This window comes from Lissotriton helveticus, chromosome 7, assembly GCF_964261635.1.
Source record: "Lissotriton helveticus chromosome 7, aLisHel1.1, whole genome shotgun sequence".
Classification (NCBI taxonomy): Eukaryota; Metazoa; Chordata; class Amphibia; order Caudata; family Salamandridae; genus Lissotriton; species Lissotriton helveticus.
Genome location: NC_136068.1, coordinates 118,464,330 through 118,477,581, shown reverse-complemented (window position 1 = coordinate 118,477,581; position 13,252 = coordinate 118,464,330).

Below are 13,252 nucleotides of genomic sequence, written 5' to 3'. Positions count from 1 at the left end.
ATTTAAGTTCTTTGTCTCTGAGGGTCGTTTTGACTTCGAGGAAACTTTGTCTCTGTCTTTAGACCCTCAAGGTGAAGTCTGGAAAGAAGATGATGGTGTTGTTCTCATATTTGGCTGATAGGGCACTGCGGGCAGTCTGCAATATGATATATCTGTCTAACATAAGTCACAATGGCGTGCCCGGTTTAGGTTTACCTCCAGGTACTCTGTGTGCCCTTTCTATTGAGAAATAATTGGAGAGACTTAAAGGTTATAGATATTTCAAGGTCAAATCTTTCATGAAGAGGTCTGTTGCTGGTCCCTCCGCTCTCTCCTGGACACCTAGAATCCGGATGTTGTTCCCACTAGACCTGCCTTCTTAGTCGTTCAGTTGGGCAACAAGTAGTTTACTGGTGACCTGCAATTCATTGACTTGTTTCTTAACAGCTGAAGTATCTGCCACAAAAGTATTTGCTGTGTCTTTTATTTCTTTGGCCCTGATGTCCATTTTCTGCAGGTCCACTCTTATGATAGAAACCTCCATTGATACTGAGTCCATGTACTATTCAAGGGAGGTACACACATTGATGCTGGCTACCATTATATCGTTCAAGGTGAGGCCGCCCAGTTCCGCTGCTGCTTGAGGCTGAGCTTGTGCTGATTCCCTATTACTGTCTGCCACTTCTTGGTGTTTCTGCCATGAAGATTTGTCTAGTTTGGGCTGATGGAAGGTGCGCCCTCCCTTTCCCGCCTGTCATTGCACTGGTTGAGGAGCTGCAGCACCTAGGTTCAGTTCGATTTGAGCTGTCAGGTACTCACCACTGCCTGCCTAGGGCTTGTCCCCCTAGCTGCCTGTTGGTTTCCCCCAGCAAGCTCTCCTCTTGAATTGCTTGAGTCTCATCCCCTGGACACCTCGCTGCTTTCATGGGGAGAGGGATCCGCAGAGGAGAGAAAGGGCCAGAAGAAGTCAGTTCTTCAGGGAGGCATTCAGAGTGTGGCCCTCCACACCTTGGCAGCAGTGCTCTGTCTCTATACAGCCTGCATTAGTCTAGGAATTGTACGTGCAGGTCCTGCCCCCAGGTCGCTCACCTCGTGTACCATTGATTGCGGCGGGGCTATCATTGTGGCAGCGTTGTTGGGCGGCCTACGTGGATATTTGCCGATATGCGGGTCTTTCGTCAGCATCTTATCAGGCCACCACTGCCGCCCCGTATTCCTTTCTGGTCTGTCGGGCCATGTTGCCGCCCCACTTGGGCTCACCCTCCAAAAGAAGCCACGGGTGCTTTTAGTTGTTTGGGGCCTTGTCCGCACAGCCCATCTCCAACCGGTGTTGGTCCTTCCGCAATTATGCTGGGTGTGGCCGGTGTCACACATCCACTCCTCCGCTGCCTGAGCCTCCAAATAGCAGCGTTCAGTGTGGGAGGCTCTTCACGCCATGACACTCAGGGACCAGCACCACACTCTGACAGGAGGAACACCTCTGGCTGCTGACACATAACTACCACCTCGTCAGGCTTCCTCACCCGATCAGGCCGCACCTCGCGGTTGGTTCAGTGTAGGTGCAGGTAAGGCCAGGTTCTGTCAGTTATGACTCACAACTTGGTCAGGTAGGACTTCACATATCAAAATTGCCATGCCTGTGGATGGTTTGTCGAATTTTGTGGGCGTTCATTGAACAGGACGCCGGAGCCACATTAGTGTGCGGCCATCTTCCCCATAATCTACATATTTTAACAAACAGCAAATGTTTCTAGTTCGAATGGGGCAAAAGTTACCAGAAATGCAGCGACACATGTTGCAGCACAGTGCAAGGCTGTTTGCAAAACTGGAATGGCCTCCTTTCTTTTGCTTATTGCTATATTTGGTTGTTAAACTGGTTCCTATGAAGGGCAACAAATGCCAAGATAGTGTTACAAAGTTTAAAAATGAAGAAATAGTGAAGTAATGCTATTACAAAATGCGCTGAATCATGCAGCATAATTCGCCTTTTCTTGTCGCATGATTTACTCAACTCTGTCGCATAATTCCAGTGGCCCTGAATATAAACAATATTTTGGCGAACTCTTTAAATTAAGAAGATTATGTGGCAAATTCTGTGGCATTTACACTAAATATTTAATTATAAGATACATTCTGCAGCCACAAAGCCACAAAACTCAATTGACCCTAACCAATGTCGATTCCTTTATCAACAATGTATTCATGAAAGATAAACAACACTTAAACATACTAATTCCAGTAAGTGCACACTGGTAGCTGCTCTATAAAGAAAACCGCTTTTTCAAGGTAACTATCTCATAATAAACGTATAATATAAAAATACATAAAGGGCAACATGTGGCAAAAACAAAAGTTAGCAGTCAAAGTCAGATCTGTTGGCTTTGCCAATGCTTTTTTTAAATGTGAATAGAATGTTAAATGTTGAGTTTTACATAAGGGCAATTTACATATGTAGCATTTGTTTACACAGCAGAGTTCAACCACATGAAATATTCTGCCATGTGTTCATTCACTGGGGAGTGCTTGTAATATGCTTCTGCAAACATGGCCTGAATACAACAATCTGTGCTTAATGGGCTTGGAGAGAGAAACCTGGTAACTCGGCTTGGAGGACTGTCCATAATTGGTTCAGCTGCATAGATTCTACTGAGGTCTGTTTGAAATGGTTATAACTGTATACGTTATTGTGACCCAATCTGGTTGAAATTATTATATATGGGATAAAGTACCCATTGATGAACATGATAAGGTTGTTGTAAGTCACTAAGGAACTGCATGACCATATAGAGGAACACGATCACCCTTCCTAAAAACTGCTGAAATACTTTGTGTGTTGCAGTTTCATATGAAAGAGATAGAATTAACACAAATGAAGAATACAAGTAGAACCTCTAGTGTACAATTAGAGAGATCAAGTGGCACTTAGATATTGTATTGCAAACACCTACTAGAATCAGATTGATTCAGGTTTTAAAACATGCTGAAGCTCAGAATGAATGGGAACAGAGAGTGTGAACATGAACAGAGAATCTATCTTGCCTTTATTTAATCAAAACGTGCAGGAGATAAATTGTTGCCATAAATATCTAATTTCCGCTTGTCACTGTTCACCTAAAAAAATGAGAGCAGAAGGAAAAGTCAGGTTTTGTGTTACTTGTTTAAACTGCAAATTTAATCATGCTCCATGACCTGCCTTTCACCCTGGCTGCTAGCTAGGGTAGCAGGTATTGTGATGTCAGAACTCAACCATAATAAGTTATTACAGTTTAACCTCTACTTCATTTCGTAGAGACGATACAAGTTGCCTGTAAAAAGATAATTAGAAATAGGCTTTTAAATATGGATTGCAGGCTCCAAGGTATCATAACTGTAATAATGTCTGGTTGTAATGGTTGTAGAAAATAGGGCTTTTGTTGCAGTTGTCCCCTCCTTTTTTGCCCCCTTTAAGCTACCAGACGCTGTTTTGTTCGACCTTGACAGTGCACTGAGGCCTACCAGACCTCAGTGCCAGTGCTCCGTCCTCTGAATAAGGTGTTGTCTAATTGTGTTGCAATTGACAAAGGACATTAGCACCCCTGTTAGTTCCCAGTAAATGATCCCGCAGGAACCTAGAGCATGGGTATTAGAGACACTCTCTAAGGGCTGCAGCATATCTTATGCCACCCTAAGGGACCCATATACAAATCCCAAACAGACTGCCATTGCAGGCTGCGTGACATGCTGCAAACCGTGATTGAAAATATGATATGACACACTCCGTTATGCCATGCCAAAGTCACTGCATCTAATATATGAAAGTCAACCCTACAGGAGACCTTTGAGCACTCTCCATGCACAATGAGCTTGGGGCACACACACCCTTTCAAATGAATATTAATTAGGCAGATCGCTTTTTGCAACCTCATGTGGATAGCAGCAAACACTGTGACAGCAGACCTCCATCCTTGCATTTGCTTTCCTGAACAGGAACCATTTTGTTTAGGCACTGCGTGTCAATTGAAGGGTGCTGCTCATGAAAAAATGTTTACCATTTAGGGAACACATCATGGGGACAAGCAGTTGTTTTTGGAACACTGCCTACTCCTGATGAGGGTGTTGACATGATTCCCAAAATGTTATCAATCTTACTCTGGGCTGGTAACAGATTAATGATTTTGATGGAAACTGCAGTCAGAAACCATTGATACATCTCATTGTATCAATGGCACTGGCTCCCCGTCAGCAAGAGGATCACGTTCAGACTCCTCACCTACGCACACAAGGCCCTCCACGACCTGGGCCCCAAGTACCTCAACGACCGCCTGACGTTCTACACGCCCACCCGCCAGCTACGGTCGACCAACCACGCCCTCGCCGCCGCTCCACGCATCCGCCGAGCCACCGCTGGTGGAAGATCCTTCTCCTACCTCGCTGCCAAGACATGGAACTCCTTCCCCATCCACATCCGGCTAACCCAGGACCATCTCTCCTTCAGGAAGCAACTCAAGACCTGGCTCTTCGAGCAGTGACGGCCCCCCCTCCCCCAGCGCCTTGAGACCCTTCCGGGTGAGTAGTGCGCTATACAAATGCCATGATTGATTGATTGATTGATTGCAAATCTCAAATAGGCGAGAGAGACCTCTTTGACAGCGACTCTTATTTGGGAGTCTTATTGGATGGCAAAACCATTTTCTAGTCAGAAAGGCTTTTCTACCCCGGAAAAAGTACTTTGATACTTGTTTAGGTCTCGCCTACGCAGCGTGCATGCGCTGTCTCTCCAAGAAATCTAGTTATCTGTATAGCGAGGGTAATCCCGCCTGCTGCTTGTCTGCTTCTTGCATTTGGTTATTCCCACAATACTGTAATTTCCAGCCTCCCTATTGGCTGCTGGTCCGATACATCACTTCTGTTTTTATCGGAAGCAGCACCGACCAACTACAGTTATATTGCGTTGTAGGGCTTTGTCCGTTTCCTTTAGGCACTACTTGGGCTTTTTTCTTTAAATTGCTACGGAGAACGCTTCATGGGCCGTGGCGATTTAAAAAAACAGATCCTTTTATATTTCATTGTGACGCGCTAGACCACTGTCACATGGACCAGTTCGGAAGAGTGCCGTCGATGTTTTCAACTATATATTACACAAACTCTGCTATCGGAGTTAACAATTGTGTCGACTTTACCTCCTCTGAGCATCGAAGTAAGCATGGAGGAAAAAAGCCAGATATTTAAATTAATTCTTTATATATCAAATTTGTTTGCAGCTGTAGAATGCCGTTTTATTGCATGCTATAACTTCTGTGTTACTATCGACAATACAGCACCTCAATTGCCGTTATAAATTCTTTGTGCAAATTATAGCAGTGATATTGAACGGTATAATGGGAAAATTAATCCACCCGGATCAAAAGGGATTTATGAGAGGATGCCAACTGCACGATTTAACATCTTTGCTTTTGGCGCGGCCAAAGCTTTTGACCGGGTGAACTGGGTTTGCTTATATCATCTAGTTGAAGCAGCCGGATTAGGAGAACATATTTTAAGAACTATTAAGAATATATATAAAACTCCTACAACCAGGATTATAGTTAATGGGAACGTATCTAACTCAGTTACTTTAGAGTGAGGCACTAGGCAGGGTTGTCCCCTCTCCCCTCTTCTTTTTCATTTGTATATAGAACTACTGGACCAAATTATTAGGACCAGTGACTGCTTTGTCCCATATGAATTTAGGGGCTGGTCAAAGAAATTAGCCCTGTATGCCGATGACTTGATGACTTTTACAAAAGAATCACCAGCGATTCTGCCGAAATTAAAACAACTACTCATAGATTTTGGGAAGATATCAGGCTAGCAAATTAATTCACAAAAACTGAGATTATGACATGGAATTAGCAACATAGCTCGTCTCTAGTACACCATCAAATAAGATGTCTAGGTATTCAAATCACACAGAATATAAATGACTTGGCCCAGATCAATTTAGAGGTTAAAAAGAAGGAGATAAGAGCCTTATTGAAGTCTTGGAGCAACCTCCCATTGTCAATCCTTGGTCGTTCTAACCTTGTTAAAATGTCGGTTCTCCCTAAAATTACATTTACTTTTGATGCAATCCCTCTGCTATTTAGCTCAGCCACCTTAAGAAAATTGCAATCAGATATTAACAGCTTTCTTTGGGCCGACAAAGGGGTGAGGATCGCATGGAAGAAAATGAGATGCGAGAAAGCAGCAGGGGGAATAGCCAGCCCTGATTTTGGGTTTTACAGCTGGGCATTTCTTTTTAAGAATACGAGATCTCTGCTTCTTGATTCCACCTACTGTGCGCCTTGCGTCTTAGCCATGTCCAATAGTATACCGCAGGGGGCGATGGATTTCTTTTTAAATTTGGTCACCCAAAAAAACTTTACATATATCAAATTGAAGGTGATACGGTCGGCCTGTGAGGTATGGTTCCAGATTAGGAAGCTACTCAAAATTCCATACTACTGTCTTAGTGCTCCTATATGGAACTCTCCAGGTACACCATCATGCTTAAACAACAGATTATCTGCCCCTTTATGGTAAAATGGATTTCAGAAATAGGGCCAACTACTGCGAGACAATAATCTCGTGCCATTGGATGAGCTTAATCTCCAAACAAATCAAAGGCTATCGAGATTTAAATTCTATCAAATCGCCCGTTGGGTTTCTAATCGGGAGAAGAATGAAACTAGTAATGAAGATCTGGAGCGCAGGTTTCCAGTCCCGTACCTCCAGAGAAAAGAAGTGGCGAATTGGTACTGGACTTTGATTAAAGGAGATCCACCAGCACTGCCCATGGAGGAGCCCTGGAGAAGAGAACTGCCGCTCAGCGATATTTCATCCTTTTGGCAAGTATCTTTATGCATTTTCTGGAAGGTTGTCAAAGCTGCATCGTTGAGGAGAAATCATCTGTTCACACTTCACAGAGCCTATTGGACCCCGAAGAGGCTTTCCAAGCTGGGAGGTGGAGAGAAGGTCTGTGTGAAGTGTAACCTGAGATGTGCAGATGATGTGCACATGTTCGTGCAGTGTCCTCAGATCCAGGGCTTCCGGAGGCAAGTTTTGTAAGATTATCTCTGAAGTAATGGGTCAAGAAATTCAGGTAAGCCTGGTATTAATTATTTTCGGAATTTTACCTGATGACAGTAGTACCATCAAACTGCCAAATCTCCAAGTATCACTATTGTTTGTCTTAATACGGTTGGCAAGAAGAGAAATCTGTTTAAATTGGATATCACCTAATTCTCCAAAGTTGTTAGATTGGGTTTTCTCTGTTAAAGGAATTCATAAAATGGAATTGGGCTGTGGAGGAAAGAAAAGAACTAGGCTCTGGGGATTTGGGATAACTGGGCTAATTATTTGAACTTTACAACTTTCTAGCACATATAAAAAGTCCAATGATTATGAAGTAAGGGAGTTCCTGGGAAAATGGTTTATGTATAAACCATGGGCGTGGTACCATCTTCGACATTCCCAAGTGTCATGCGGTCGGCTTCTCCAGAACAATCTTGAGGTGGAAGGAGATCTGTAGGGTTACATATCTCCTCCACTGGGTCCAGGTGCCATGGTACTGCTTTATGACCACTCACTTTTTGTTTTTGCTATAATGAGGACACAAGAAAAAAAACGCACCTCAGGGTTAGCTCTGCACAGGCGCGCAATGCCCATTGAGCTCATAGGGCGTCAGCCCCCATGTTGTGTGTGTCAGCCCGGGCTGAGACAGCTTCCCGGGCACACACACAGCCGCACCTGAGAACTTCACAGGTGTTTAAAAGACCATTTGCTTGATAATGACGCTTCGTTGTTCTTCACCACAACTTAAAGCCCTTCCATCCCAGCTCTCCTAAGCTTCAATCTGGCAGCCTCCCCCATTCCCCGCCCGTGTTTCAGATGGAGCAACACCCAGCCGCCCATGGCTCTTGCTTATGCTGTTACTTAGCAATTTGTTCTGTTTGCTGACGTGCATGGTTGTATTATACTCAGCGGTGGCTGCTCGCTTACGATTCCTCATTAGCCCATTTGTGACTTTGATGTAATGTTGTGAATTTGGTATGTTAACATTAACTTATGCTGAATGATCGGTAGTTTGTTGAGGTGGTTCTGCTTGTTGAGGTTGCAATGCCTAGCCAACTCTGGCTTGCATCTGTGTTGTGTGCTTGTCTAATGTGGATAAATAAGAAAAATATATCTGGCTTGATAAGTTGTCGTGTGAGAGGACGTGGCTTTTGCTGTTGAGCTGGCAATACTTAGCCATCTAAATGCAAGCAGTGGAATTATGCTTTACTGGAACATTTTCCATAAAATATGGTGTTATTAACACCCTTGCCCATAGCTTGCCATCAGCTGCATAATGTGCAGATTTGTACTTCAAGAAATTAGTTCCTACCTCAAAAGGACTAAACGTTACTACAAAAAACGCAACATATGGTCCCTCCAAGTGGAAGACCAAGTACCATGGTTAACTGGAAGTACTGCCTTATGATTGCAGTTTTCATTTGTTAAACGTGTAGTAACGAGGCACACCTTTTAACTAGACAAATGTGCTGCATTATGACATATAATTTGATGTTTCTTGTCACATTATTGACTGCACCCTGCATATTATGGCCCTCCATTTAGCTTGCAGTTGCATTGGCAGTGTACTGGGAAGGGTGTGTCCAGGGCCACTTCATATATGTGATGCTGAGGCCGCATAATTAAGTGTACTCATTCCAATTACAGGGCCTCGAAAGAGTCAGTTTTGTTATTTTTCGTCACTACCTCCCAGAGTCGGGAGTGGGTAAATCGCGCACCTGCTACATTATCCATCACCTGCTGTTTAAAACTGCTTTGTGAGTTTCTGCGCAGTGGCGTACAAGCAGGCCTTTTGTAAAGGCTAACTGACAACTTTTCAGCTGATTATTAATATATGTAGGCAGTAAACTAATACTAATGAGGTGAAACCTTTGCCCAGGCCGTGTTAACATGTCTAAACAAGCATTTGCAGTGCAATAGGTCTCGCATTTGTAAGAATTTGAGCAATTGGCATTGTGAATGACGATGCCTTTTTCTTTACGCATTGGTTTTTCAAACATAAATAAAAGGCATAATCATTTAAAATTCCAATCGCCTAAACTCTCGCAAATGCGAGACCTATTGCATTGCAAATGCCTGTTTTTTTAAAGTGTTTTGCCATCCCAAACCCTGTGTTATTGAGAATTGCAGATTTTTTAAAACACTTATTTGCACACAAGCCACTCATTGAAAATGGTATGTGATGGTTAATAGAAATTCAAAGCATATTCTGATGACACAGCAGTTTTAGGATTTGTTGGTATTTGAAGGTTCTGCCTCTCAGCAGCTTCTTGTTTGAGTTTGTGGGTCTATCTAAGAGTGGGGGCTCACATTTTCCCATACCGGAGCTGGGAATTTAACCTCTATTAATGTAGTGTGATGATCTTTCAAGTACCGCCTGCCCTTAAGAAACGGTGGGCGCGCTGCAGTGTTATATTCACGTCAGCAAATGTCACCTGCTGGCAATCTTAAAATGTAATGGCCTCTTTTGACCCTCTTTCACCTCTGAAGTGTGCTTTAATGTATTGAAAAGCTCCTTCTACAGTAAGAGGAAATTGCTGGTCAACATGCAAACTAATGTGCAAAATAAATGCATGTTACATTGAAAATAGTTGATTTTTATAACAGATGATGGGAAGCAGATGCAATTCATATGTTAATGCTGCACCTAGCCTTTCCCTTTGTAACATTTTCCCAAACGTTGCTACTGAAGTTTACACAAATAAACCTGGCTTTTTGGCATACCTGCAAATATATGCAATAGTCATTAAAAGTTGTAAAAAGTAAAAATGCTGCTGCCTAATCTTGGTGTACTATTTTTGCAAAACAAGTTTACAAAAAATGTCCTATCACTTAAACGATTACAGAAATGCAAGAAGAGAATGGCTCACCGGCGCAGACACTGAAATTAGCCCCTTGGGATTTGTGATAACTCACATTGAAGATAGTTGAGAGAGCGCCATATAAAGTGAATGTTTGTAGAGGTGCACCATATGTACAAGTAGTCAGCACCCGGATATATAGAGGACCTGTAAACATGTTTAGATGCAATATATGACAAGGCATTTGAATGAATTGGCATCTGAAAATGTGCAGAACCAGCGTTACAAGGTGCAATTCCATGCTTACTGCAATGTAGAGGTGTTTTGAAATGAAATCTTTCACTAATGATAGAAGTGTTTAATTGATTAATAACGTGCCTTTGGATGAACTATAGCGAAATGTATAATCATGCTTTATGTACTAGATAATTAGTTTAAGTTAGAGCAAATGCTTTGTCGTTAAGGTTGGAGGCCTAAGTGAACCAAGAAAGTGCTAATGTAAAGCGTTGGGCCTATAACCAGCAGAGGCCTAGTACATGGAAATGGCGCAGGCCTGTATGAAAATGTCTTGCTTAAACACATAAACAATAGAAATACTTATGAAAGACCTTTTAGAAAATGTTGCAACATTTGTAGACTGTGAGTTATGTGTGTATTTCTTTGCAGGCGCCTCATCCAGCAGATAGTAGAGTAGAAGGGCCCATTGTGTATGAGCGTTAGGATGCTAGACTCAGACATGGAGGAGTAGACTAGGAATTTACAGAAGCGACTTGAAAGGATGAAGAGCCTGAGACCCAAGGACGTTTGAACGGACAAGGATGGACTCATGCCATGTGGAAATTTACAGAACCCAACACCTTCTTGAGGGGCGTACCAGGAGGCGTGACATTAACATTGTGAGGTTTGGTATTAGGGACAGTGCCCCGAGGGTGGAGGCAGAGCAGACGAGCTGAGGAGCTAGAGAGAGCGGTCAGATGGGCAAAGGGCATAGATGCAAGTCAAGAATGATAGTCTAAGAGAATGTGGGCGAACTTCACTTGGAAGTCACCACGGCTGACACCTTTTGGATAGGACGGGCGGTTGTTGAGTAGGGATGTCATCTAGCATAGAGTAGGGACAGACTAACCTGAATTTATGTCTATTATCCTGATGAGTACCAGAACTCAAGTGATAGCAATTTTGTTTAGCCTGATGGTCCTGGAATTGATTCTCGTTCTGTTCATTAGCCGACTGAGACTTTTCCGTAGGATTATGTTTGTATTAGTACCTGTTTATCTTTTGAACCTATTGCTGAGGTGCCTGTATCTCCAATTATTTTTGGTTATGTAATAAACCTTCTAAATTCAGTCTTTAGTCAGTGGTTCTTTGGGGAAAGCAATAGGGTATTTCGAATTTGATCTGTTTAGTGTCAACTAGGTTGCCTCATTCACTCTATGACAGGTAAAAAGGTCCAGTCGACCTGTGACGGGATTCTAGAGAATGGGAAGCAGACTCTAGAGGAGAAATCCCGCCGTATCAATTGGTAGCAGTGTAGGATGGTTATCTTCTGAGTGAGGGTAAGCTAGAAGTAGGTTGAGATTTCCCTGAGGCCCATAGAACCCAAGGATGAGTGTCCAGAAAATCGCGGATGGCGGATGGCGTTCCATGGAATCTGACGGAGAGTAACAGTGCGGCAGACAGCAGCAGGTCGAAGGAGAGTGAGTATGAAAAGGGTCATGCGTTGTTAGATTGCGGTGTCATGTTGTATTGTATGTGTATTGTCTTGCGGAGTTGAATGCCTGTAGTGTGAAAGAGGACAGGTTGTGAGCGCGCGCAACCGGTGAAAATCTTAAGCTCAAGGGCAGTTTAAGTGGTTCGGGTGTATCGAAAACCCAAAGTAATTGTCGACCATTGTAAAGGGGGTCATGAGGTACCATTGATCGCCCACAGGACCGAGATAGGGGGAACGTGTGTGTGAGTGTGTGGGTAACGGACGCTGGTCGGAAGTTACCGTGAACTTGTAACCTATCAGAGTGGCGAGTGTCCGGTCGTTCGCGGACAGACATTTGCCAGTTGGTGACAATTACAGTTAGACTGTGGCCGTACAGTCAGGGAAGTGGTTGCTTGGTCGGAAGTAATCATTTTCAGTGTATGATTGGGACGCATGCGAGACCGCGAGAAGAACGGAGAGAGGAGGGGAACTGCTGCGAAACGGAGGCGAGTGACGTCAGATGGGGCCGCGCTGTGATAGGGCGGTTAGTGTGAAGCCGCGCTGTGATAGGGCGGTTGGCGTGAAGCCGCGCTGGGATTGGTGGATTGTCATCAGGAAGTACAGCGAGTGTTGTAAACAAGGAAACGTGTGGTTTTCATTATGAAATGTTTTAAGGTATTGCGAAAATGTTTCAAGGGAGAAAACAGGATAGAACCTCAGGGCGGGGAGGAGGCTCCACCCGAGGATACTCCAGCTTACTACATGGCAACGAATGTTGGGTTGCATACCATATTGTGGCTCGATAATTGGTGTAAGATGACAGATGGAAACGAGGAATTGACTTTTCCTAAATATGGAACGTTTAGACTAGAAGTGTTATACCAGTTGAAAGCGATTATGGCTGCATTGCGACCTTTGCCCAGACCAACACAGTTCGAAGCACTAAATGCATGGATAAGGGCAGCCCACGACAGGAACAGAGATAGGAGACAAGAAAGAGTGAAACGCTCGGTAAGGGCGGTTCAAGATGCCAGATGGGATGCCATGGAAAAGAGATGGAGGGTACAGACCATTGTAGGGGATAGGTTGTATCCGTTGCTGGAAAGTGCAGGCGAGGGGCAGAAAAAGAGTACTGAGGATGAGGAAAGCAAGACAGACGACAGCCTGATAGAGAGGCTGTTGTCAGAAAGGCCACCCCCATACAACCCAGAGTTGCAGGGAACGCAAGCATCGGCAGAGCACTGGGAAGCACCAGTAGGGGAAGGCGGGGGTCCAATGGGGAACGGATGGGAAACCCCAGGGGACAAGTTTACCCCAGAAAAGGGAGAATGGGCACCCCCACCCTCCCCATTGTCGAGAGTAGTGGGACGGTTTACAGTACAGAAAGTTAGGGTAGAAGAGGGTGTCCATTCTCAGAAATTGCCAGATGCCCTGACGGTACCTGTTACCATAGGTCCTATAGTATCAGTGTACAATCCAGAACAGACCCAAGGTGAGAGTCCACCAAAGATGGAGAGCGAGAGTAGTGCTAGAGAAAGTAGAACTGATACAGCAGATGGGTGGAAGACATTACCCAGACCGGTAGAACAGAGCACCCCTTTGGTGGCATCGGCAGACTCCTCGGAGGAGAAAAGAGGTTGGAGGGATTCGATGGATTTGAGAGGACCGAGGCCGAGGTCGATGAGGGAGTTAAGGCCAGATTTGAGAACTT